Below are 26,162 nucleotides of genomic sequence, written 5' to 3'. Positions count from 1 at the left end.
GCGAGATAGGTCGATAACTGGAAGGCAAGTGCTTGTCCTTCCCCGGCTTAGGAATCGGGACAACAATAGACTCGCGCCAGCATGCGGGAACATGTCCCTCAATCCAGATGCGATTGTATGTACGAAGAAGAAAACCTTTACCCGCAGGAGAAAGGTTCTTCAGCATCTGAATATGAATAGAATCAGGCCCTGGAGCGGAGGACCGTGATCGGCCAAGTGCGGTTTCGAGTTCCCGCATGGTGAATGGGGCATTATAACTTTCACAATTCGAGGAGCGGAAGTCACGTGGCCTAGCCTCCTCGGCCTGTTTGCGGGGGAGGAAGGCAGGGTGGTAATGAGCGGAGCTCGAAACCTCGGCGAAAAAGCGGCCGAAGGCATTGGAGACAGCCTCAGGGGCCACAAGGACTTCATTCGCGACCTTCAAGCCAGAAATTGGGGAGTGGACCTTAGTGCCAGATAGCCGGCGCAGGCTACCCCAGACAACAGAAGAAGGAGTAGAACTGTTGAAGGTGCTGGTGAAAGCAGCCCAGCTGGCTTTCTTGCTTTCCTTAATAATACGACGACACTGAGCACGTAATCGTTTATAATTAATACAATTCGCCACTGTAGGGTGGCGTTGAAAGGTGCGTAAAGCACGTCGACGAGCACGTATAGCGTCCCTACATGCTGCGGTCCACCAGGGGACCGGTACGCGACGTGGAGAAGAGGTAGGGTGAGGGATGGAATATTCAGCAGCAGCGAGAATGACTTCCGTGAGGTGTGCGACCTGACGATCGCAGCTTGTGAAGGTTTGATCCTGAAAGGTTGAGAGGTGGCATGAGCCCCCTCTCATATTTCTATCTTACGATTCTCCTCTCTAGTTGCATGCGGTGGAGGGTTGCTTTTCCTTAACACGCGTACTTCCCACGCAGCGTCTCTCGTCACCCGGGTGGGCCGGTGACAGGCGGGCTCTGTGGAACTGGAGAGAGTTAAGCCGACGTGTGTGAGGCAGTCGAGTGAATGCTTTTCAGACGCCGACATTGTCAAGAGACACGCCCGCTGGGGTGTGAAGTAGCGGCTGGGCTAGAGGTTCCGTTACTTCAGAGAAACTTTGCGAAAACACTTTCTGGCGGGCTACCAGCGAGGCGTGGGAATGACTTGTGTACCCACGCAGTTGTGGCGGGAAAATTCCCGCACTTTCTGCAAAATCAGCACAGAAATTGGCGCCAAGAATCTCCATTGGTGGAATGGTAGTGCTCCGGCAATGGAGTGGAATTTCCGCCGGTTTTCGAGTTGCTGATTGGAACGTAACCACGGCCACTGTCGTGGGGGCGGGAATGTTCGGTGTTCGGCCTGTGCGGGTGCTCTGGGTAGTCGGCAGTCGCCTTTCGGTCGAGGACGTCGGAGCAACCAGCCCTCGCCTGCGGTACGCCAGATCGTGTTCTGGGAGATAAGAAGACTGTTGGTAATGTACGTCCGCAGCACCGGCAGATAGGGATTTTCCTGGGTGATAATCAGAGCTCAGCAGAGCGCGCCTGTTCATCCTTTTCTAACTTTGTTCAGTTTCGAGTAGCAGCAATTACTATTGGGTTAGCTGTGTGTCTCTCTTGAGATTTGAGTGGAAAGGAATTGGCTCCACATACCACTTCGTCTTAAACCTCACGATCTAAGTTAGGGACAACTTCACCTTTACTGTGTTTGTATGAATCTCCAATTTTAGCCAATTTGATGTTTTATATTTCCTGTGTCTCTTTTACTATTCTGCGTTTAATCTTAATAAATCATATTGTTATTTTGGACAGAACTTTCTTTCTGTTAATCAATAGAGCAACCCTATCATTCCTCACTATGCTAATGAAACCTTTGTTTATTTAACTTATTTATCAAATTAAATTATTGCAGGTGCCAAACTCTCTTCTACTCCACTAGCAGGGTTGATTAGAGTCAGTTCGCGTATTTGTTTTATCCTTGTGCAACAGCAAAAGTCGGAGTTAGAATAGGGGGGGCTTAGAGCATGATTTACACATGTGGATTCTAGTAGAATTTAGTGATAAATACACTACTAGCCCCGGCACCTCGCAAGGTCGCCCTGGAAGAGAAGAGCCCCCAGTCTGCCTTGGAGATGGTCCAACGAGAGGAGCACGGAGAGGGAGTATGCTGCAGGAGATGGATAATACACGGGAAGTGGTCGCTCGAATATGTATCAGCAAGGGCATACCACTCAAACCGGCGTGCAAGTTGGGGAGTATATACAGAGAGGTCTAAATGGGAATAGGTATGAGATGTGTCCGAAAGAAAAGTAGGGGCGCCAGTATTGAGGCAGACAAGATTGAGCTGGTTGAAAAGGTCTGCTAACAAGGAGCCCCTCGGGCAGGATGCTGGAGAGCCCCAAAGAGGATGGTGGGCATTGAAGTCTCCAGTTAACAAAAATGGTGCAGGTAGCTGAGCAACAAGTTGCGTCATGTCTGCCCTGGTAACGGCAGATGACGATGGAGCGTAAACGGTACAAAAGGAAAACGTAAAAGTGGGGAGAGTAATGCGGATGGCAACTGCCTGCAGGCCGGTGTGCAACGTGATGGGATCGTAGTAAATATCATCCCGGACCAGCAACATAACCCCTCCATGAGCTGGGATACCTACCACAGGAGGTAGGTCAAAACGCACAGAGGTGTAGTGTGCCAAGGCAATTTGATCGCATGGGCGTAGCTTCGTTTCCTGGAGGGCTACGACGAGCGGACGATGCGAGCGGAGCAGCAACTTCAAGTCCTCTCGGTTGGAGCGAACGCTGCGAATATTCCAGTTAATAAGTGCCATCGGAAGAAAAGGAAGATGAGAGAAAGGGTCACCTCGAAGGCCGCTGAGGGCCTGGCTTCGAGCGAGCACTGCCGCCGCTATCAGTAGGCGGACAGTCATCGTCCATTGGTTCTATAGGTTCATCGGCCATCTTGGGAAGATGGCCGGGAGGGGGAGCTTCCTCCGCCGGTGAACGGCCAGATGTTCGGCTACCAGCGGTGCGGCCAGGCGAAAGGGATGACGGCCTGGGGCGGCAACCGCTGGGTGGCGCAGGAGAAGAAATGCGCCGTGGCGGAGAAGGAGAACTGTGCTTCCTATTAGCCTTCTTGGATGGTCGTTTGGTGGAAGTACCGGACGAAGGCTGGGAGGTCGAGGTACGTAGGAAGTCTGCACGGGACGGTTCCTTCTTGAAGGCCCGTGCATCTGACTTCTGGGTCTTCGTCTTAGCAGAAGCTGATGAAGGGGCTGGTGTCTGTGGGGTGATGGGACGAAGAGGAGACGTCGACCGCGCGATCTTAGCACTGGCCGAACGGACGACCGTGGTGCTGAAGGTCAGATCGCAGGTCTGGGTTGCCACCTCCCTGGTAGTCCGAGAAGAGGCGAGGACAGTACTGTATTTCCCCGCTGGGAGCAGCGTGGGCTTCCTACTAGCCAATAGCTTGCGAGCAGCCGAGGTGGACACTCTCTCTTTGACCCGAATTTCCTGGATACAGCGTTCTTCCTTATAGACAGGACAGTCGCGGGAGGATGCAGCATGGTCACCCTGACAGTTCACACAACGAGGAGACGGAGGTGGACAGTCACCCTCATGGGCATCCCTGCCACAAGTGACACATTTAGCCGCATTGGAACAAGACTGTCGAGTGTGATTGAAACGCTGACACTGGTAGCAGCGCGTAGGTGTCGGGACATAGGGGCGAACAGAAATAACCTCGTAGCCCGCCGTGATGCGCGATGGCAGCTTAACACTATCGAAGGTTAAGAAAAGTGTCCGGGTCGGTACAAGGTCATTGTTGACCTTTTTCATGACCCGATGGACAGCCGTCACGCCCTGCTCAGCGAGGAAAGATTGAAGCTCCTCGTCAGTCAATCCGTCGAGAGAGCTACTATAGACTACACCACGAGACGAATTCAAAGTGCGGTGGGCCTCCACCCGGACAGGGAACGTGTACAAGAGTGTGGCCCGAAGCAGTTTTTGTGCCTGAAAGGCACTCTCAGTTTCTAGTAATAAGGTACCGTTACGCAACCTGGTACAAGATTTGACAGATCCGGCTATGGCATCTACGCCCTTCTGGATAACGAAAGGGTTGACAGAGGAAAAATCCTTTCCGTCCTCAGATCGAGAAACTACGAGGAACTGTGGGGCAGGCGGTAGTATTTTTGTCACTGTTGGCTGGTCACGTTTCCGTTTGTGGGTCGAAGTCGAAAGCGATGGAGTAGAATCCATTGCGGAGGAATCCCCCATGATTGCCAGCGTCTCCGATGGCGCGCTCCTTCCTTGTGGGGACCCTCTCAGAGGGCACTCCCGCCTTAGGTGAATGTTTACACCTCAGGTCACACCTCCCGAGAAACAGACGGAGGGACCAATCGGCATGGTCAGAAGGTATCAGCTCAGGCAATCACCCCTCCCCGGGCCTGGCCTTTACCAGGGGGTACGCGCGTGCCTTACATGTCTACCCAGGGCGGGGACTTACGCGTTACCCCGTCACCGGCTACGCGTGCGAACGCGTGGGTCGGCCTTCAGACACGCACAGGGAGGAAGGAAGAAGAGGAAAAAGAAGAGAGAGGGAGAAAGAGGACAGACTGTCTCAAACGCCGAGGCGGAGACCAGAGAAGGCAAGGAGAAGAAGGCAATGAGAAAGCAAGGAGAAGGAGGCAAGGAGAAGGCAAGGAGAAGAAGGCAAGGAGAAGGCAAGGAGAAGTCAAGGGAAAAAGTAAGGAAGACAGTGAAGTGGAGAAGAGCAAAGAAAGGAACCAACAAAAGGAAGGAAGAAAGAAACGAGAAGGAAAAACCAAAAAGACCACGATTATAGGTCGTGAAACCGTCCGTCTCCGGACGCAGGCGCTAACTACCCCCGTGAGGGGGATGGACTCCTTTTAGTCGCCTCTTACGACAGGCAGGAATACTTCGGGCCTATTCTAATCCCCGGACCCGCAGGGGGGAATGGCTTCAGTGACAGTATTTCGCATAGTTTTAATTTGCAAACGCTTAGGATTGAGAAGTTGCCGATTATTCAGATTCCTTTGTAATACAGGGTGATTCAAAAAGAATACCACAACTTTAGGAATTTAAAACTCTGCAACGACAAAAGGCAGAGCTAAGCACTATCTGTCGGCGAATTAAGGGAGCTATAAAGTTTCATTTAGTTGTACATTTGTTCGCTTGAGGCGCTGTTAACTAGGCGTCTTCGAAGGTGCTACTGTAACTGGACTACAGTATCTGGAGATGTTAGAGAATTGGCTGTTCCCTCAGCTCGAACAAGAAGCACAACAATTCATATTTCAGCAGGATGGAGCGCCACCACATTGGCACTTATCTGTCCGTAACTACCTGAACGTCAACTACCCGAGGCGATGGATCGGCCGCCAGGCAGCCCGTGACAGAGCACTTCATCACTGGCCTCCAAGAAGCCCTGATCTTACCCCCCGCGATTTTTTCTTGTGGGGGTATGTTAAGGATATGGTGTTTCGGCCACCTCTCCCAGCCACCATTGATGATTTGAAACGAGAAATAACAGCAGCTATCCAAACTGTTACGCCTGATATGCTACAGAGAGTGTGGAACGAGTTGGAGTATCGGGTTGATATTGCTCGAGTGTCTGGAGGGGGCCATATTGAACATCTCTGAACTTGCTTTTGAGTGAAAAAAACCTTTTTAAATACTCTTTGTAATGATGTACAACAGAAGGTTATATTATGTTTCTTTCATTAAATACACATTTTTAAAGTTGTGGTATTCTTTTTGAATCACCCTGTATTCTAATCATAAGCCGATTAGCCACAAATACAACTTTCCTGTATTCCGTTAAAACCGCCTGCGAATAAGAAAAATACCACATTATTTGGTATACATTTTTTGTTTAAAATTGTATGCAAGAAAATAGAATATATATGGAAGATACAATTTGTTTAATGATTTAACTCCCCTAATGTTGTCGTTAAAACTGGTTGAGAGGAAGGAAATGAAGCCACATATTTTCACAGCACAGCATTGTCTTTCTCGTAATCGCTTTTAAAAGACAAAAAGACCATAGGTTTTCAGAAAGGAAATTATAGCCTGTGTCCGTCTGATGGTTAGTAGAAAATGTGTAAAAATTTGAAATAAATCGGTCACGAACTTTTCGAAGACTTTTGCTAACAACATTGTCCCTTTCTTATTGTATATGTGCATACATATTAAGTATACTAAAAATATACCCCTATGTCTGTCCGAATGTTTGTTAGATAGTCGTGAAAAAATTTGCAGTAGACCTACACCCGTCAAGTACTTATGAAGATTTTCGGAAACAACTTTGGACAAAATGGTTCAAATGGCTCTCAGAACTATGGGAGCTAACACCTGAGGTCATCAGTCTCCTAGAACTTAGAACTACTTACAGCTAACTGACCTAAGGACATCACACACAACCATGCCCGAGGCAGGATTCGAACCTGCGACCGTAGCAGCAGCGCGGTTGTGGACTGAAGCGCCTAGAACCGCTCGGCCACAACGGCTGGCTCAACTTTGAACATCTTGTCTTTACATAATAACATAGATTACCCAACATGGCTGATGAAAAGCCTGCGAACATGTAAAAGGAATTGTAAATTAAATATTGTCACCGAGATGGATTAATGGAAGGAGCATAAAGAATATAACAATAAATGATGGTCTTCAGAGTAAAGATGAATCCAAAGCACACGACAATACTGATCTGGAAACCGACACGGCGGATGAAATCCGAACGGATTCCAGTGAAACAAGTACGGCACGTAAGAAACTCTACCCCTTCTGTGATGCACCATCATTGGCGTGATCACCACGCTTAGTGCAGTTTACACTGAGTAACTATAGTTTTACTGTCTTTCCGTCCCTCTGTAACGCCGATCACGCCCTGACTCACGATCAAGCAACAAAAGCGACTTCACTACCAGTTGCACTAATACTATGGTCGACTAAAAGAGAGCCAAGTTACATGAATAGTACGAGCTAACAGCCCAGGGATGTTCGGCCTCACATGCGGTTCCTCTTCGTCGAAATGTCTTGGCTCAAACTCGTCTAGGAGTTGAATCGTACGTGTCGCATTACACGCCCTAAATTAGACACTTGTGACCCTTTGGTTAAGGGGCTCCGGAACGCGCTATACTTGCAATGTTAAAATAACGCTTATAAATTACATCTTTCCTCACAAAGTATTTGAGGTAGGAAGTTGAACTTTTTACAGATTATTTATTGGAATATGGGCTACTACTTAACACAGGGATTTTACAAAATTTTAGTTCAGTTATTAAAGATGATTTTTTTTCAATTGTAATGAAAATTCACAACATTTTTTTGCAATTTTTTATTTATATATTCAAAAATATACAGTTTTTTGGAAAAAGGCTGTGTTAAATTATGCACAAGGTACTGTGTAACATTTACTGAAAGTTTGAAACAAATATGTTTGGAAGATCCTTAGAAAACATGTAATTAGTATGAGAAAATAAAAGTTTTGGGAATCGAGCGACAAAGATTGGATTAACTTTTTAGTGCATTCCAGGTCCATAGGATGGATTATCTTCATCCTCTGCAAACTCCTCCTCCAGCTTCCTCTTGTTCGTCCTCCTGTTTACTCTTGCTTGTATTTCTAGACTCTTTACAGCCCTGTCTGCAGCCCGAAGGCGTTCCTTGTCTAAAGCAAGCATCGCTCGTACCATGTTAGAACCTATCTTCATTCCCATATTTCTAAATACCTTTGGCTTTCCAACATTTCTCCTTTTCTTAAAAGCCTTCAGAGGATTTCTAATAACTTTACTTTTACTCATTATTATACTTCAACAAAACAGAGTCTCAAGAAACGGAATTAATAACGAATATTTTCGAGATAACGACAGAGTAAATAAACATGAAACAATCGACAATCACACCAGCGATATATATTGAACCATCACAGGTTAGCCACAACACGTACTTTATCTCACATCACTAAAATGTACCTGATGAACACGGACGTTAATAATAACACCATTTGACAGCAGTTTAACAGCGCCACAGTGGGTCACGCCCATGTAGAACACATTTCAAAAAAAATTTAAAAATAGTTGTAGTCTTCGGAATTGAATAAATTATATATCTATTAAAAGGTAATAGTCTGCAGATTCAGAAAACGCAAAAAAGTAAAAATTGAACTTTTCATGATTTTGAGCCTTTCCGGAGCCCCTTAAATTGACTGGCTGATGGCAAGTTTGCAGAATTGTATGGAACATGCAATGTTAATATAACATAACAGTAATAATAATAATAATAATAATAATAATAATAATAATAATTTCCCCGTGGAGGCCCGGGAAAAGAATAGGCCTCCGGTATGTTCTGCCAGTCGTAAAAGGCGACGAAAAGAACAAACCACTAATAGGGCTAACCCCCCTTTTTGGTGTGATTAGTTGGTTCAGGACAGAACTAAAGAAGCCTCGGACAAGCGGCGTCATGGTTGGGGACGACGCTTGAACCCTATGCCCGCCCACAATGGTAACGACACTGCTAGCCAACTGGAAAATGATTTAAATCCAAATAGAGGTGTTTTGCGGGATATGCTTCCTGCAACCACCCTAGAAGGAAAACAAAGACAGAGGATGAGATGGTCAGATGAAGTTAACCGACACCTCATGTTCTGTTATTACCAAGCAACAAACCTAGGAACCAACACAACTGGATACAGATCACAAGTATACACAACATTTATTACCAGATACCCAGAATTAAAATTTTTAACAGAACAACGACTAGCTGATCAGATCCGTGCAATAATCAAAAATAACAGGATACCGCAGTCACAATTAGAAAGCATCAAACAACAAGTACAACAAATACTGGAACAAAATAATGTGCAATCAGAAGAAGAAGAAAATACAGTAATGGACTCAAACATCGCAGAGCAAACAAACAAAGAACAACACGCACCAATTAAACAATCAGAGGAAAACGAAATCTTAAGACAGCCACCAGAACAAGCACAAATAGAACATGAAGTGACACACATGTTAGATATAGAAGAAAAATTTCAGCTGACATATATAGAATACAAAGACAAATACAGACATTAGACCATTCTTGTATAGACCGCCAAATAACCCACAAGTCGAAACAACAATAAAAACTATCAACACAATCATACACAACAAAATAAATGAAAACACAACTATGGAAGAGTTACAACTACTGGTTTATATAGGAGCACTCACTACACTAAATATAAACACTAGGCAGAGATCAGAACCAACCAACACACAGAAGAAACCCACAAAACCAGCATGGCAACACAGGCTGCAGATCAGAATAGAAAAACTGAGAAAAGACATCTGACAGCTAACACAATTTATAAGAAATGAAATATCAGACAAAAAACGAAATAGGTTAGGTAAAATCTCACAACAAGAAGCGATAGAGCAATTAGATGAACTAAGCAGAAATTACAAGCATTGGCCAAACGACTTAGGAGATACAAAAAAAGTGAAAATAGAAGCAAACAAAACCAAGCATTCAACACAAACCAAACTAAATTTTACCAGACAATAGACAACACACATTAAAATAGACAATCCACCAAACATAACAGACATGTAACACTTCTGGGGCAACATATGGTCAAACCCAGTACAACATAACAGGCACGCTCGGTGGATACAAGCAGAAACAGACACATACAAGATGATACCACAAATGCCTGAAGTGATAATTTTGCAACATCAAGTCACCCAAGCAATTAATTCTACACACAATTGGAAAGCCCCTGGAAAAGATAAAATAGCAAATTTCTGGCTAAAGAAGTTCACCTCAACACATTCACATCTAACTAAATTATTTAACAGTTACATTGCAGACCCATACACATTCCCTGATACACTCACACATGGAATAACTTATCTGAAACCTAAAGATCAAGCAGACACAGCAAACCCAGCTACATATCGCCCCATAACATGCCTACCAACAATATACAAAATATTAACTTCAGTAATTACACAGAAATTAATAACACATACGACACAGAACAAAATTATAAATGAAGAACAAAAAGACTGTTGCAAAGGAGCACGAGGGTGTAAAGAGCAACTGATAATAGATGCAGAGGTGACATACCAAGCTGAAACTAAACAAAGGTCGCTACACTATGCATACATTGATTACCAAAAAGCTTTTGATAGTGTACCCCACTTATGGTTACTACAAATATTGGAAATATACAAAGTAGATCCTAAATTGACACAGTTCCTAAACATAGTAACGAAAAATTGGAAAACCACACTTAATACCCAAACAAATTCAAATAATATCACATCACAGCCAATACAGATTAAGCGTGGAATATACCAAGGAGACTCATTAAGTCCTTTCTCGTTCTGCCTTGCTCGGAACCCACTATCCAACATGCTAAATAATACAAATTATGGATACAATATTACTGGAACATACCCACACAAAATCACACATTTGCTATACATGGATGATCTAAAACTACTGGCAGCAACAAATCAACAACTCAACCAATTACTAAAGATAACAGAAGTATTCAGCAATGATATAAATATGGCTTTTGAAACAGACAAATGTAAGAAAAATAGCATAGTCAAGGGAAAACACACTAAACAGGAAGATTACATATTGGACAACCACAGCGACTGCATAGAAGTGATGGAAAAAACAGATGCCTATAAATATCTACGATACAGACAAAAAATAGGAATAGATAACACAAATATTAAAGAAGAACTAAAAGAAAAAATAGACAAAGACTAACAAAAATACTGAATACAGAATTGACAGCAAGACACAAGACAAAAGCTATAAATACACTCCTGGAAATTGAAATAAGAACACCGTGAATTCATTGTCCCAGGAAGGGGAAACTTTATTGACACATTCCTGGGGTCAGATACATCACATTATCACACTGTCAGAACCACAGGCACATAGACACAGGCAACAGAGCATGCACAATGTCGGCACTAGTACAGTGTATATCCACCTTTCGCAGCAATGCAGGCTGCTATTCTCCCATGGAGACGATCGTAGAGATGCTGAATGTAGTCCTGTGGAACGGCTTGCCATGCCATTTCCACCTGGCGCCTCAGTTGGACCAGCGTTCGTGCTGGACGTGCAGACCGCGTGAGACGACACTTCATCCAGTCCCAAACATGCTCAATGGGGGACAGATCCGGAGATCTTGCTGGCCAGGGTAGTTGACTTACACCTTCTAGAGCACGTTGGGTGGCACGGGATACATGCGGACGTGCATTGTCCTGTTGGAACAGCAAGTTCCCTTGCCGGTCTAGGAATGGTAGAACGATGGGTCCGATGAAGACGACACGTCTCCATTCGTCCCTCCATTCACGCCTGTCGCGACACCACTGGAGGCGGGCTGCACGATGTTGGGGCGCGAGCGGAAGACGGCCTAAAGGTGTGCGGGACCGTAGCCCAGCTTCATGGAGACGGTTGCGAATGGTCCTCGCCGATACCCCAGGAGCAACAGTGTCCCTAATTTGCTGGGAAGTGGCGGTGCGGTCCCCTACGGCACTGCGTAGAATCCTACGGTCTTGGCGTGCATCCGTTCGTCGCTGCGGTCCGGTCCCAGGTCGACGGGCAGGTGCACTTTCCGCCGACCACTGGCGACAACATCGATGTACTGTGGAGACCTCACGCCCCACGTGCTGAGCAATTCGGCGGTACGTCCACCCGGCCTCCCGCATGCCCACTATACGCCCTCGCTCAAAGTCCGTCAACTGCACATACGGTTCACGTCCACACTGTCGCGGCATGCTACCAGTGTTAAAGACTGCGATGGAGCTCCGTATGCCACGGCAAACTGGCTGACACTGACGGCGGCGGTGCACAAATGCTGCGCAGCTAGCGCCATTCGACGGCCAACACCGCGGGTCCTGGTGTGTCCGCTGTGCCGTGCGTGTGATCATTGCTTGTACAGCCCTCTCGCAGTGTCCGGAGCAAGTATGGTGGGTCTGACACACCAGTGTCAATGTGTTCTTTTTTCCATTTCCAGGAGTGTACTTATGCTATACCAATATTGACCTACTCATTTGGCGTATTGAAATGGAATAACACAGACCTAGAAGCACTCAATACACTTACACGATCACAATGCCACAAATATAGAATACATCACATACATTTAGCAACACAAAGATTCACATTAAGCAGAAAGGAAGGAAGAAGTGGATTTATCGACATAAAAAACCTACATTATGGACAGGTAGACAATTTAAGTAAATTCTTTATAGAACGAGCAGAAACTAGCAAAATACACAAAGCAATCACTCATATAAATACATCGGATACACCACTGCAATTTCATAACCACTTCTACAACCCTTTAGATCACATAACGTCAACAGTTACGAAGAAAGTAAATTGGAAAAAGAAAACACTACATGGCAAGCACCCGTATCATCTAACACAGCCACACATCGATCAAGACGCATCCAACACATGGCTAAGAAAAGGCAATATATACAGTGAGACGGAAGGATTCATGATTGCAATACAGGATCAAACAATAAACAGCAGATATTACAGTAAGCATATTATTAAAGATCCCAATACCACAACAGATAAATGCAGACTTTGCAAACAACAAATAGAAACAGTAGATCACATCACAAGCGGGTGTACAATACTAGCAAATACAGAATACCCCAGAAGACATGACAATGTCGCAAAAATAATACATCAACAGCTTGCCTTACAACATAAACTTATAAAACAACACGTTCCCACACACAAGTATGCACCACAAAATGTACTGGAGAATGATGAATACAAATTATACTGGAACAGAACCATTATAACAGATAAAACAACACCACATACACAAACCTGACATCGTACTCACCAATAAAAAGAAGAAATTAACACAACTAATGGAAATATCCATACCCAATACAGCAAATATACAGAAGAAAACAGGTGAAAAAATTACTGACACATGTTCAATTACCCGAAAGTTCCTAAATGCAATGTAACATATACCGTACAGTTAAAAGGAAGTCACGCTTGATCAAGGTCCGCGTCACCTTTCATTTTTAACCAGACATAACGCCTGAGACAAGAAAGAAATAATAATAATATCAGGATCTAAATTAACGACCCATAAATGATGTAGGCCACAAAGTTGCCATTTGGTTAGAATAATGTTTATTCAGAAAGAAAACTAAAGTGGTCGTATTTAGAATTACTATTACATTCTAACACATATTCCTAGCTACCCGAAGACCGACCATCCGCTTCCGCGTCTCCACCCGCACTGCCCTCTGCCCGTCCCTAGCCGTGTTTCCCGCGCGCCGAACATCCTCGCTCAACTGACTAGGGCAGTTCCCTTTCCTGAAGCCGTCCATCTGACTAGCTACAGCTTATTCTACATTATTTTACATTTTAACATATGTAAATAATCAAAGCTTGACCACTTTCACGTTCTAAATAAAGTAATAATAATAATAATAGCCATTACATAATAACGTTAAATTGTTTTACATAAAACCAATGCAATTTCCTTTTTCACTTTGAATGTGCCTTACACCAATGTGATTTCTAATAAATAAATAAAGAACAAAAGTAACTATTACGCACTAAACTTTACAACAAATATTGTGTTACCTGATGATTCAATAAGGTGTCATGCTGTCATCGTTCCATGTGTTTTGTGTGGAGGAAATAGCCGGACGCTGTGGCCGAGCGGTTCTAGTTGCTTCAGTTCGGATCGTGCCTCGGGCATGGGCGTGTGTGATGTCCTTAGGTTAGTTAGATTTAAGTAGTTCTAATCTAGCGGACTGATGACCTCAGATGTCCCATAGTGCTTAGAGCCTTTTGAACCATTTTTTTGTGTGGAGGAAACGATGATCTGAAGCTTAACTGCAAATACTGATAATTTAAATTTACCATATCTATTAAACAAATGAAGAGTTGATATTTAGAACATTTGTAATTTTAATGATGCGCTTCTATATTAAATGTCGATCATCAAGATCGACCAAAGCATTCAGATTTTAGCATTCACGTCTTTGTTAACAAAACTTACTAATTTTACTTTAACAGCAAGTCCTGAACTACTATAGATATGATCAATATTCAAGTTTTATTGGGATCACCATGAAAATTTATGGTGGATGGCAGATTAAAATTACTGTGGCTTGATTCCCTGCATTACTACAGAATTAAATAGTTTCCATCAATATTTCCCTCTATGGCCGATCTTAGGACCGCCATATTTAACACTGCTACGTCTCTCTGGCCACCAACAGCTTCTATGGGGTTTCCCTATGACGTAGGTTCTCGTCTGTTCCACTCGCACACTACAGCACTTAGGCCTCATTCAGCACAATAGACGCCTGTGAATTTCCGCATCTCGTGGTGAATCTGCGCCCTTTGTGGCACTCGGTCCTGGACGACAGGATTCGTTTCACAATTCCTGAAGTCTGTCTCTTTTGGCCATATACTTAAATGAGACGGAAATGCTCGTTAACTCACGACAGGTTGGCAAAATACAGTTGATTTAAGGACTGCTGATTCCAGAGCTCTTTCTTCAAACTTCTCGTTAAAAATGTTGGATACTAAGTGTGAGAGGTTTCCCACAACGACCCCATACGCCAGTTCTGACAATTCCTTGTTGAATACACTACATACTGAACAAAAGTCGTGCATCACCACTTCGTTTCTAAATTTATGACACAAAACAAAAATTAGTTGTCAGGCATGTACATACAAGGTGTCCATAATTAAAGTTCCAGTTCCAAAAGCTGTAGGAAAAGAACCATTGCTCAGAATGGCAAATCTGAACAGTTTATTACTGACACAGGAGGGAAACGTCATGCAACAAAGAAATTAGCGAAAATTTTACCAGTATATAGCGCTGTAAGCGTTCAACGTAAGTGGGGCCGGCTAAAAATGACAGATGAATCGCAATACGACGCCTGTGGTTTGAGCTGCACATTAAACCATCGGTGCTGGTCAGTGCGTCTTACTGCACAAGTTCGCCAGTCAGCAGTGGTAGCTGTTTCCAGAATGAGAAAGGCAAAGGTCCCGAGTTCGAGTCTCAGTCCGGCACACAGTTTTAATCTGTCAGGAAGTTTCAGTTGTAGCTGTGTTTGTCAGACAAGGATGTCAAAAATTGTCTTTAATTTTCCTGAGGCCAACATCCGCATAAGGAGCAAAGTGACGCCGATTTGTAGCTATCGTGACACTGGCGCAACACATCAATATGGTGTCCAATGTTTTTTTACCACTAGTTCAAATCCAGAAACAGCATATTTCACAACAGATCGAAATGCTTTGGGGCTCAAGTTCGGAATGCGTTATGCAATTCAGTTACGTACGTGATTCGCACACTGAACTCATCTTTCACTTAACCCCACTGACGTCACACGGATCAAGATCGGGTGATCTGTAAGACCGAGCCATATGAAAATGACGGCTGATAATTCTAGGATTTCCGAAAAGCCTGTACTGCAGCCGCTTCAGTGGCTGTATGATGTGCGGAGGAGCGCCATCTTGTATAACAATGATCCTACCCACACATCCACGCTGCTGGAGGGTGTGAATGACGTTGGTGCGCATAGGTCTCTCATGAGAGTGTTCCCAGTGACGGTAGAGGATTTATCTCCTCGAAAAAATACGGCCCGACGATAAAGGATGCCGTTCAAATGGTTCAAAATGGCTCTGAGCAGTATGGGACTTAACGTCTGAGGTCATCATTCCCCTAGAACTTAGAACTACTTAAACCTAACTAACCTAAGGACATCACACACATCCATGCCAGAGGCAGGATTCGAACCTGTGACCGTAGCGGTCGCTCGGCTCCAGACTGTAGCGCCTAGAACCGCACGGCCACTCCGGCCGGCGATCGTTGGAACAGTGGTCCCAGGTTATGTTCACGGATGAGTCCAGGTATAATCTAAACAGTGATACTCACCGGGTTTTCGTCTGGCGTGAATCCGGAACCAGATACCAACCCCTTAATGTCCTTGGAAGGGACCTGTATTGGGGTCGTGGTTTGATGGCGTGGGGTGGGATTATGACTAGAGCACGTACACCCCTGCATGTCTTTGACAGAGGAAGTGTAACAGGTCAGGTGTATCGGGACGTCATTTTGCACCAGTTTGTCCACCTTTTCGGGTGTGCAGTGGGTCCCACCTTCCTCCTGATGGATGATAACGCACGACCCCACCGAGCTGCCATCGTGGAGGAGTACCTTGAAACAGAAGATACCAGATGCATGGAGTGGCCTGCCTGTTCTCCAAACCTAAACCCTATCGAGCACGTCTGGGATGCTCTCGGTCGACGTGTCGCTGCACGTCTACAAACCCCTAGGACACTTTGGGAGCTCCGACAGGCACTGGTGCAAGAATGGGAGACTATACCCCAGCAGCTGCTCGACCACCTGATCCAGAGTATGCCAACCCGTTGCGCGGCGGGTGTACGTGTGCATGGTGGTACTATCCCATAATGACGTCGGGGTACATGCGCAGGAAACAGTGGCGTTTTGTAGTAAGTGTTTCGGGACGGTTTTCTTAACTTATCACCAATACTGTGGACTTACGGATCTGTATCGTGTGTGTTGCCTATGTGCCTATGTTATTAGCGCCAGTTTTGTATAGTGCCACGTTGTGTGGCACCACATTCTGCAATTATCCTTCATTTATGAGCATGAGTGTATTATGTCATATGGGATCATATTCTGGGGTAACTCGTGAAACCGAGCAATAGTGTTTAGAGTGCAAAAATGCGTAATAAGATTCATTTGTGGTGTAAATACAAGATGATCATGTCGAAAACTGTTTAAGGAACTAGGTATTCTAACCACTGCCTCTCAGTGTATTTATTCCTTAATGAAATTTGTTGCAGATAATAGGTCTGTTTCCCACCAATAGCTCAATACATTGTATCAATACTAGGAGTAAGAACAATCTACATGAAGACTTAAAATCACTTACTTTGGCCCAAAAGTGGTCCAATATTCAGAAACAAATTTTCAATAAAGTGCCTGAGACGATTAAAAACTTGGTTTCAGACAACGCCCAGTTTAAACAGAGTTTGAAAGATTTCTTGATAGGCAACTCCTACTCTATAGATCAATATCTTAACAGTACCTCTTAAACCAACTTAAGTAAAAAGTCTGTTAAATTTCAGTTTTGACAGCACTTTGTCACAACAGTCAGGATCAGGTAGTTTGTGTACGATAAATTAATCGAAAGTACCTAGCTATGTTTCTTTCTAACGTGCATTAATCCTGTAAATATTAGCAGTTCCAAACTGTGTGCCGGACCGAGACTCGAACTCGGGACCTTCGCCTTTCGCAGGCAAGTGCTCTACCAACTTAGCTACCCAAGCACGACTCACGACCCGTCCTCACAGCTTCATGTCTGAAGGTCCCGAGTTCGAGTCTCGGTCCGGCATAATTTTAATCTGCCAGCAAGTTCCATATCAGCGCACACTCCGCTGCAGCGTGAAAACCTCATTCTGGAAACATCCCCCAGGCTGTGGCGAAGCCATGTCTCCGCAATATCCTTTCTTCCAGGATTGCTAGTTCTGCAAGGTTCGCAGGAGAGCTTCTGTGAAGTCTGGAAGGTAGGAGACGAGGTACTGCCAGAAGTAAAGCTGTGAGGACGGGGCGTGAGTCGTGCTTGGGTAGCTCAGATGGTAGAGTAGCCGGCATGGTAGCTCAGTGTGTTCGGTCAGAGAGCTGGTTGGCCTCTGTAATAAAAACACAGAGTGAAAGGATCACCAAAGAACTTGAACGGATGTCATGTGACGTCCGCAACGACCAAACAACAATCAACAATGAACAATGAACAAAATGCAAGAAAGTTGTTAGAGCACTTGCCCGTGAAAGACAAAGGTTTTGAGTTCTAGTCTCGGTCCGGCACACAGTTTTAATCTGCCAGGAAGTTTCATATCAACGTACGCTCCGCTGCACAGTGAAAATCTCCTTCTGGATTAGCGGTTCCAGTTTAATGTATTCACAAATGTTGACTGTCTCTTGACAAATTATCTGGGAAGTGAATATTATATTCAAATGTCCATTTTTTATTTTATACTTTCTGACATGTTTCACACTCACGCGAATCATCTCATTTTTGGGTCTTTGGAACAGAACTCCTGAGGAACGTCAGTACGTTATGGAACGTCCCCTTGCTAGGATGTAGGCTGGAATCAGCCCGGCACACCATTGATGAGATCATTAAGCTGGCCCTGGTCCAAATCGTCCATCCCTTCAGCGGCGATTCTAGCTCGTGCACAGTACCTGGTCGTTGTCGACGTGGGAAACAAATCGTTTCAGTTGGTCGCACAGGTGGATGATTGGGATCATGTCCAGAGAACAGGGAGGCCACTCCATTTTGCCGATCTTAGCACGATGAACGAACGTATTCACGAGCAGCGCGATGAGGACGCAAGTTATCCATCGAGATGAAACTGTCACCGAAATGACGGCGATAGGATCGCACTATTGGTTGCAGAATCTCGTCACTGTACCGTAGAGCAGTGAGATCGTCCTGTACAACCACGCGTGATGTACGGTGGCCCACCTAATGCCATTCCAGTACATCCATCACTTCACCACCAGTTTGTTGCACATGTGGGACAGAGTGCTGAAGGCATTCGGTGCTACCGGGATGTCTCCAGACACTTTGTCTACTGTTAACAGAGCACAAACAAATCAGAGTTTCGTGACTAAGCAACACCTGACGCCCATACTGAGGCGTCCATTCTGCATGATTTCTTGCCCATCTGTAACCAAATGCTGAGCGGTCTAAGGCGCTGCAGTCGTGGACTTTGGGGCTGGTCCCGGCGGAGGTTCGAGTCCTCCCTCGTGTGTGTGTGTGTTTTTTTGTTTGTCCTTAGGATAATTTAGGTTAAGTAGTGTGTAAGCTTAGGGACTGACGACCGTAGCAGTTAAGTCCCATGAGATTTCACACACACTTGAACTTTTTTTTTTGTAACAAAATGGTTCAAATGGCTCTGAGCACTATGGGACTTAACATGGAGGTCATCAGTCCCCTAGAACTTAGAACTACTTAAACCTAACAAACCTAAGGACGTCACACACATCCATGCCCGAGGCAGGATTCGAACCTGCGACCGTAGCGGTCGCGCGGTTCCGGCCAGAAGCGCCTAGAACCGCTCGGCCACAGCGGCCGGTCCCATCTGTAACAATCCATGATGGTGTACTGTACGACATAGTTCTCGCCATGGTCATCGAGATGGCGATTCACATCATGCAATCGTCTCCTAACAATATGATAAGAAACGTGGCGTCCTGTACCCTTTTCGAACATACAATTCAGTTCTGAGGCACTCAGCCCACAGTCATTTGGTTCAGAAATCTTCGATATAGATCATCCTGTGCAGCTGTTGAACGTGGATGGCCAGTGCAGGTTAAGTCCTCAACGCGCACTGTAAATTGAATTAACCAGATTACTTTGACTCTGGTGCAAACGTCTATTAACTTGCCTGGTTGACAAGCATTCTTTATTTAACGTGATTATATGGACGCAATCATTGGTTACGACTGTCCTTCATGGCACGATGGATATTCGGCGGCGGCCGACAAAGAAACCACCGGCGGCGGCCGAGCAAGATAATGTTACAGGTCCTCCACAGATATGCTCTTGTACGGAAGGTATTTATCTTAACAATATAGATTGCAATTTGCTTACATCTATTTTACGGTGGTGTTTATTTCTGTGTGTTACTACGTTCATTTAAGTATACTGTCGAAGCATAAGACGAAATTCACCGATTCAACTTCAAGCTGTTCTTTTAGTATTACAGAAAATACGAAGGGAAAATGCTGTACGAGAAACTTTAAAGTGAATCTGTGAATTTCGTCTCGCTCTTCGACAATATACTTAAATAATAGTTGTAACACAGAAATGAACACCGTTGTAAAATAGATGTAAGCAAATTGTAATCCATATTGTTAAGATAAATACCTTCTGTGCAAACGTGTATCTGTGGAGAACGTGTAACATTATTTCTGTCAACTACATCTAAAAACATTTTTGCAACTGTTTGTTTACGCAAGTTAAAATGGTTCAAATGGCTCTGAGCACTATGCGACTTAACTTCTGAGGTCATCAGTCGCCTAGGACTTAGAACTAATTAAACCTAACTATCCTAAGGACATCACACACATCCATGCCCGAGGCACGATTCGAACCTGCGACCGTAGCGATCGCGCGGTTCCACACTGTAGCGCCTAGAACCGCACGGCCACTCCAGCCGGCCCCTACGCAAGTTATTCCCGATATGTACTGTGAACAGAAAGTTGCGAGTGCTGTTTAACATGTGTGGGACTCTGCACAAATGGGCCATAAGACAACTTTAAATACACGTCCTCCCAAATTTCGCCACTAACTACATATAAAAATCGATAACTAACTGAAAGTTGCGCGTTTCTTATACATTGCAGTAAAGCTAACAAAACAAAGCAGAACCTCACACATCGAAAACATTGCAAAAAAAGGACATAGTACAAAGAAATACACACTTGAAAATGGGAATCATTTCCCGAAACGCGACGTGTAAAACATAAAAGAAAATCGTGACTGGTAGCAGAAAGTTATTTATAAGCAAACCCATTGTTTTCACAGTTGCAGGTTTTAAAAAACATTTATAATGGACAAAATCAGAGACTTCATGGGATGGAGAGTACGTAATGTTGCGTCAGTGATTGCAAAGCTAAGTCAAATTTAAGAAAGAACTTGGCACTATGAGCCCACTTTTCGTAGCTCTGGTATGGATGCAAGTGCTGAATGCATGCTCGGGTGTGGTTGGGAAGGCTACCGATAGGCCGTTACATCCTCTATTGACGCAAGCTGACCCTACAACTGTTTTAACTCGTCCCTTCATACCCCGGATACTGGAATATGTGTGAGCTAGTCCCACACCTATAATATGCCACGGTAGTACCTTAACATCACGATGACAGGTCATATCACGTTTGGACGAGCATTGTCCTCTTTAAAAAATGACACCACGACTGTCACATGAGAAACTGTGACGTGGTGTTAACAGCAGACTACGCACGGGACTGTTATTCCCTCGCCCGCCAGATTACCAGTCTCCGGTCAATGGTACAGGACGATACACAATGTTCCAGGGAGTCCATTACTAGTTCTGATGACAGGAGTAGATGCGCCGTGGTTGTGATGTGTTAAAACACGGCGACTCTCCCTTGTCGTGGCCAGTCGTCTTCCGAACCTAGACGGCGTGAAACACGCACACTTGATATTTGTCGATCATAGTGCCATCTACCAAGAATGAAAAATGATAGTTTGAGTAAACCGTACTATTTTTTGGCAAAGAATCCGAATACGCAATAAAAACGGGTGGGTGTGTTCCCGTTTGAAAATGCGAAGTTCACCCCACCCACGCAGGGCGGCATGGTTGAGAGGTGTCCCCTTTAATAATATTAACTTTTCTCTTAGGGCTCACTTTCGTAAGATAAGTTGTTTTCGAGATATTGGGTTGTCTCAGGTAAAAACGAACACCCTGTGTACCTCTGAATTAATACCAGACCATTTTCGCAACACCTACGCGGCTAAAGAATTTTACTACGATGTTAACAGAATCTTCGTCGGTTCTTGGTAGAACAACATTACAATAAATGAAAAGCACCAGTTTGCTTTTGTTCTACAATATTGCAGAACAAAAGCAAACTGGTGCTTTTCATTTATCAATTTTACTATGATTTTATGGAAAGACTTAAGGGCTGAATCCACCAATTCGCGAAGGCTTCAGCAAGAAACGGTATGGCAGGTTCTTTGACCCAAGTAGGAGATGTAATGGGCAATTTCAAGTTTATAATTATTTACAGTCGCGTTAAAACACTTTTGCAACAAAAATGACACTTTTACAACTGCAGTTTCACTTCCGATTTATTTTTTTGGGTCATCGGTCTTCTGATTGGTTTGATGTGGCCCGCCACGAATTCCTCTCCTGTGCCAACCTCTTCATCTCAGAGTAGCACTTGCAACCTACGTCCCTCTAGTACCATGGAAGTCATTCCCTCATGTCTTAGCAGATGTCCTATCATCCTGTCCCTTCTCCTTATCAGTGTTTTCTACATATTCCTTTACTCTCCGATTCTGCGTAGAACCTCCTCATCGCTTACCTTATCAGTCCATCTACTTTTCAACATTCGTCTATAGCACCATATCTCAAATGCTTCGATTCTCTTCTGTTCCGGTTTCCCCACAGTTCATGTTTCACTACTATACAATGCTGTACTCCAGACGTACATTCTCAGAAATTTCTTCCTCAAATTAAGGTTCAAAATGGTTCAAATGGCTCTGAGCACTATGCGACTCAACTTCTGAGGTCATTAGTCGCCTAGAACTTAGAACTAATTAAACCTAACTAACCTAAGGACATCACACACATCCATGCCCGAGGCAGGATTCGAACCTGCGATCGTAACGGTCGCTCGGCTCCAGACTGTAACGCCTAGGACCGCAAGGCCACTCCGGCCGGCTCAAATTAAGGCTGATATTTGATATTAGTAGACTTCGCTTGGCAAGGAATGCCCTTTTTGCCAGTGCTAGTATGCTTTTGATGTCCTCCTTGCTCCGTCCGTTATTGGTTATTTTACTGCTGAATTCCTTAATTTTATCTACTTCGTGACCACCAATCCTGATACTAAGCTCTCTGTACTCATTAGATGGTTCATTCCGTTCAGCAGATCATGTAATTCTTCACTTTCACTCAGGATAGCAATGTCATCAGCGAATCGTATCATTGATATCGTTCCACCTTGAACTTTAATTTCACTCCTGAACCTTTCTTTTATTTCCATCATTACTTCTTCGATGTACAAACTGAACAGCAGGGGAAAAGACTACATCCCTGTTTTACATCCTTTTTAACCGGAGCACTTCGTTCTTGGTCGTCCACTCTTATTATTCCCTCTTGGCTCTTGCACATATTGTATATTAACTGTCTCTCCCTATAGCTCACACCTATTTTTCTCAGAATTTCGAACTTCTTGCGCTATTTTACACTGTCGAACGCTTTTTCCAGATCGAAAATCCGATGACATGTCTTGATTTTTATTTACTTTTGCTTCCATTATCAACCGCAAATTCTGGTGAGTTTACCTTTTCTAAAGACAAACTGATGGTCATCTAACACTTCCTCAATTTTCTTTTCCGTTCTTCTGTACATTATTCTTCTCACTTCCGACAGAACTCTCCAAGACAAACGATGAAAATGCGAAGGATGGGAAAAATAAAACAACAACGTATATTCTTATACCATCGAGTTTTACAATACTATTAAGTAACGTGTAACACTAGTTGTATGAGAAATATTGCAATAAAAGCTTCAGAAAATACCGTGCGGTTATACTTAAAGGGTAGCTTTTCACGGATAACCTGCGTGTGCTCTAATTATCGTCCGGCAGCGAAACTTGGTAGATATGCTAATTCGTTAATGCGAAAGCAGTTTACGATGGAAAACAAATTAGTTCCAATTTCGGCCACAAGATGCAAATCTCGCGCTGTACATTTTGTGTGCGTGTGCGTGTGCCGGTATGAAATCCACGCTGTGTTGTGACAAAGCTATAACGTGAGAACAGTACGGCTATCGAGCGGAGAGACCGTACCCTGTTACTGAAACAATTTTATGTGAGCGGCAGCAATTTCAGTGCTGCATTGAGAGAGTATCGTTGATGCTCTGAGGAGGCCGGCCGGAGTGGCCGAGCGGTTCTAGGCGCTTCAGTCTGGAACCGCGCGACCGCTACGGTCGCAGGTTCGAATCCTGCCTCGGGCATGGATGTGTGTGATGTCCTTAGGTTAGTTAGGTTTGAGTAGTTCTAAGTTCTAGGGGACTGATGACTTCAGCAGTTAAGTCCCATAGTGCTCAGAGCCATTTGAACCAATTTTTTGCTCTGAGGAGAGTTACGATGTCATTAAATGATTTAAAGAAGATCACCTTGACATTCGAAAACACGTGTGGCCCATGGAAGAGGCGTCCTGTCCCGGAAGCTACTGACGAAGTTGCTGTTGCTGTAATTAACCACGTAGCACGGGCCCGGGTAGCTAATGCTCGCGCAGTGTCGCGTCGCGAGAATTGAGCATCCCATGGTCAGTGGTACGGAATGTTTTACGATCTGTGTTACACTGTTACCCGCTGTGACGTCCCCTCTCCCCTTTTTGTTGTCGCTGTTGATGTTGAGCCGCTACTGCTACGGCTCGGTCGGTGGAGTGGAGACGCGACGCGCAGCGATGGTTGTCCCCGTCGGATAACGTGGAACAGCACCTGAAAATCTCTAAAGAAAATTGTTCCTCGCGTAATGTACGAAAGTCCGTTTGCGAGTCTTCTCAGCCATGCGAACTGCTGATTTTAATTGTCTGTTATGGCTTTATGATGATTTGCTATGCCTGGTTAGTTAGTTATTGCAGTATTGAGAGGATCATTTATCACTGGCGTCGTTTCACGCCACTGAAGGTAGGAAAAATTCATTTCCGGTTCAGTATCAGTAGTAGTTACATTGCTAGGCAGAATTATTCACTACGGCACGACGCAAATCCAGAGATAATCTATAATGTTATCTTGCTTTTGTGCGTCGTGATATTATTTCGGCAAAACACTCCTTTCAATGCTCAATGTTCATCAAGTCACTCTTTCAATTAAAATGTTCCCAGTTAATTTTGATTATCAACTATCACACAGTTCAATTAAAGATGGAGCCAACACGTGAGATTTCCATTACTGACGAACAATTTTATTATTCCTTCTTAGCAATTAGTTTATAATCATCACACCACACGCACACCGATGGATCAGATCAATTACGATTCTTTTCAGTTCGGTGATCGTGACAATTACAACTTTTACAATCGGCGTATTTGTATTATCTTCGTGTGGTCGTATTAATGTTTCCTACTCCAGACTAATCAGGTATTGCAGTCTTCGATACTATGTCCATTCTTCGTTGTAACTGTTGACTTTGATGAGGGTTGAGTCCAACAATAATATCTCCAATAATTAAAGTTGATTAACTCTAAGTACACTATCAGAATATCACTTCAGTTCAAGTTCTCAAGTCAGAATAACAGAGAAAGTCCGCGCATCTCTATCACACAATATTACTTTTTTTTTGAAAAGAAACACTCTCGTAGCGTTCCGTTAGTAGTACTATAACAAACGGTGCTCCCTCTCGACTTGATAGCAAGCAAGCTAGCAAGCGACTAACTTTTCCATGATCGATAAATTGTAGACGCATTGAATTTCCTTTGCGCCGCGTTTACAACTCGCTTCCACAATTAATGTTATCTCTGACCGACATATTACTTTGGACTTAACTTTCGTCGTACTGATTTGCAGTCATTACTGAGATGTTTGGTAGATAATTAAAAATAACCATACTTTCATTCCAGCTTTATATCATGACTAAGGTGTTATAGTATTGCCAAAGTTGTCGTACCTGTCTGGATAATACTTTAAATTATCATGACATTCTTATTTGAGTTTTCGGGTTTATAGACAGTGCAGCGACAGAAACCTCATGATCCGCAAAGAACGTTCTGAATTTGCTCTTCGGTTTCTGGCACGGATCGAAGTTGATAAATGTGACTAGTCAATATTCTATGCAGTGACGAGGCGCTTTTTATAGTACAGATTGTAGTGTATACACGAAACTGGTGAATTAGGGGTGCTGTTGAATGATGTGTTATGCACGAAAAAAATTGCTCTCGCCGTATGTGATAGTGTGTTGTGAATGCACAAGCACCTTTATTCGCGGTCCGTTCTTTAAGAGAGAACACCCATTGAGCCTGTCATGTGCACAGTGACGTCTGCACGTTATCGAGACCTCCTTTTACAGCATGTGATTCCTGCATTGGATGGACACAACTGTGTGGAAACCACTGTTTTCGTGCAAGATGGGGCAATACCTCACGTCACTCTCCCTGTGCAAGATCTGCTTAATGAAACCTACCAGGAACGTCATCTTCAGGCGTCATCTTCAGGCGTCATCTTCAGGCGTCATCTTCAGGCGTCATCTTCAGGCGTCATCTTCAGGCGTCATCTTCAGGCGTCATCTTCAGGCGTCATCTTCAGGCGTCATCTTCAGGCGTCATCTTCAGGCGTCATCTTCAGGCGTCATCTTCAGGCGTCATCTTCAGGCGTCATCTTCAGGCGT

The sequence above is a fragment of the Schistocerca nitens genome, chromosome 12 (genome assembly GCF_023898315.1).
Source record: "Schistocerca nitens isolate TAMUIC-IGC-003100 chromosome 12, iqSchNite1.1, whole genome shotgun sequence".
Lineage (NCBI taxonomy): Eukaryota > Metazoa > Arthropoda > Insecta > Orthoptera > Acrididae > Schistocerca > Schistocerca nitens.
Note: the sequence above shows the minus strand (reverse complement) of the source record.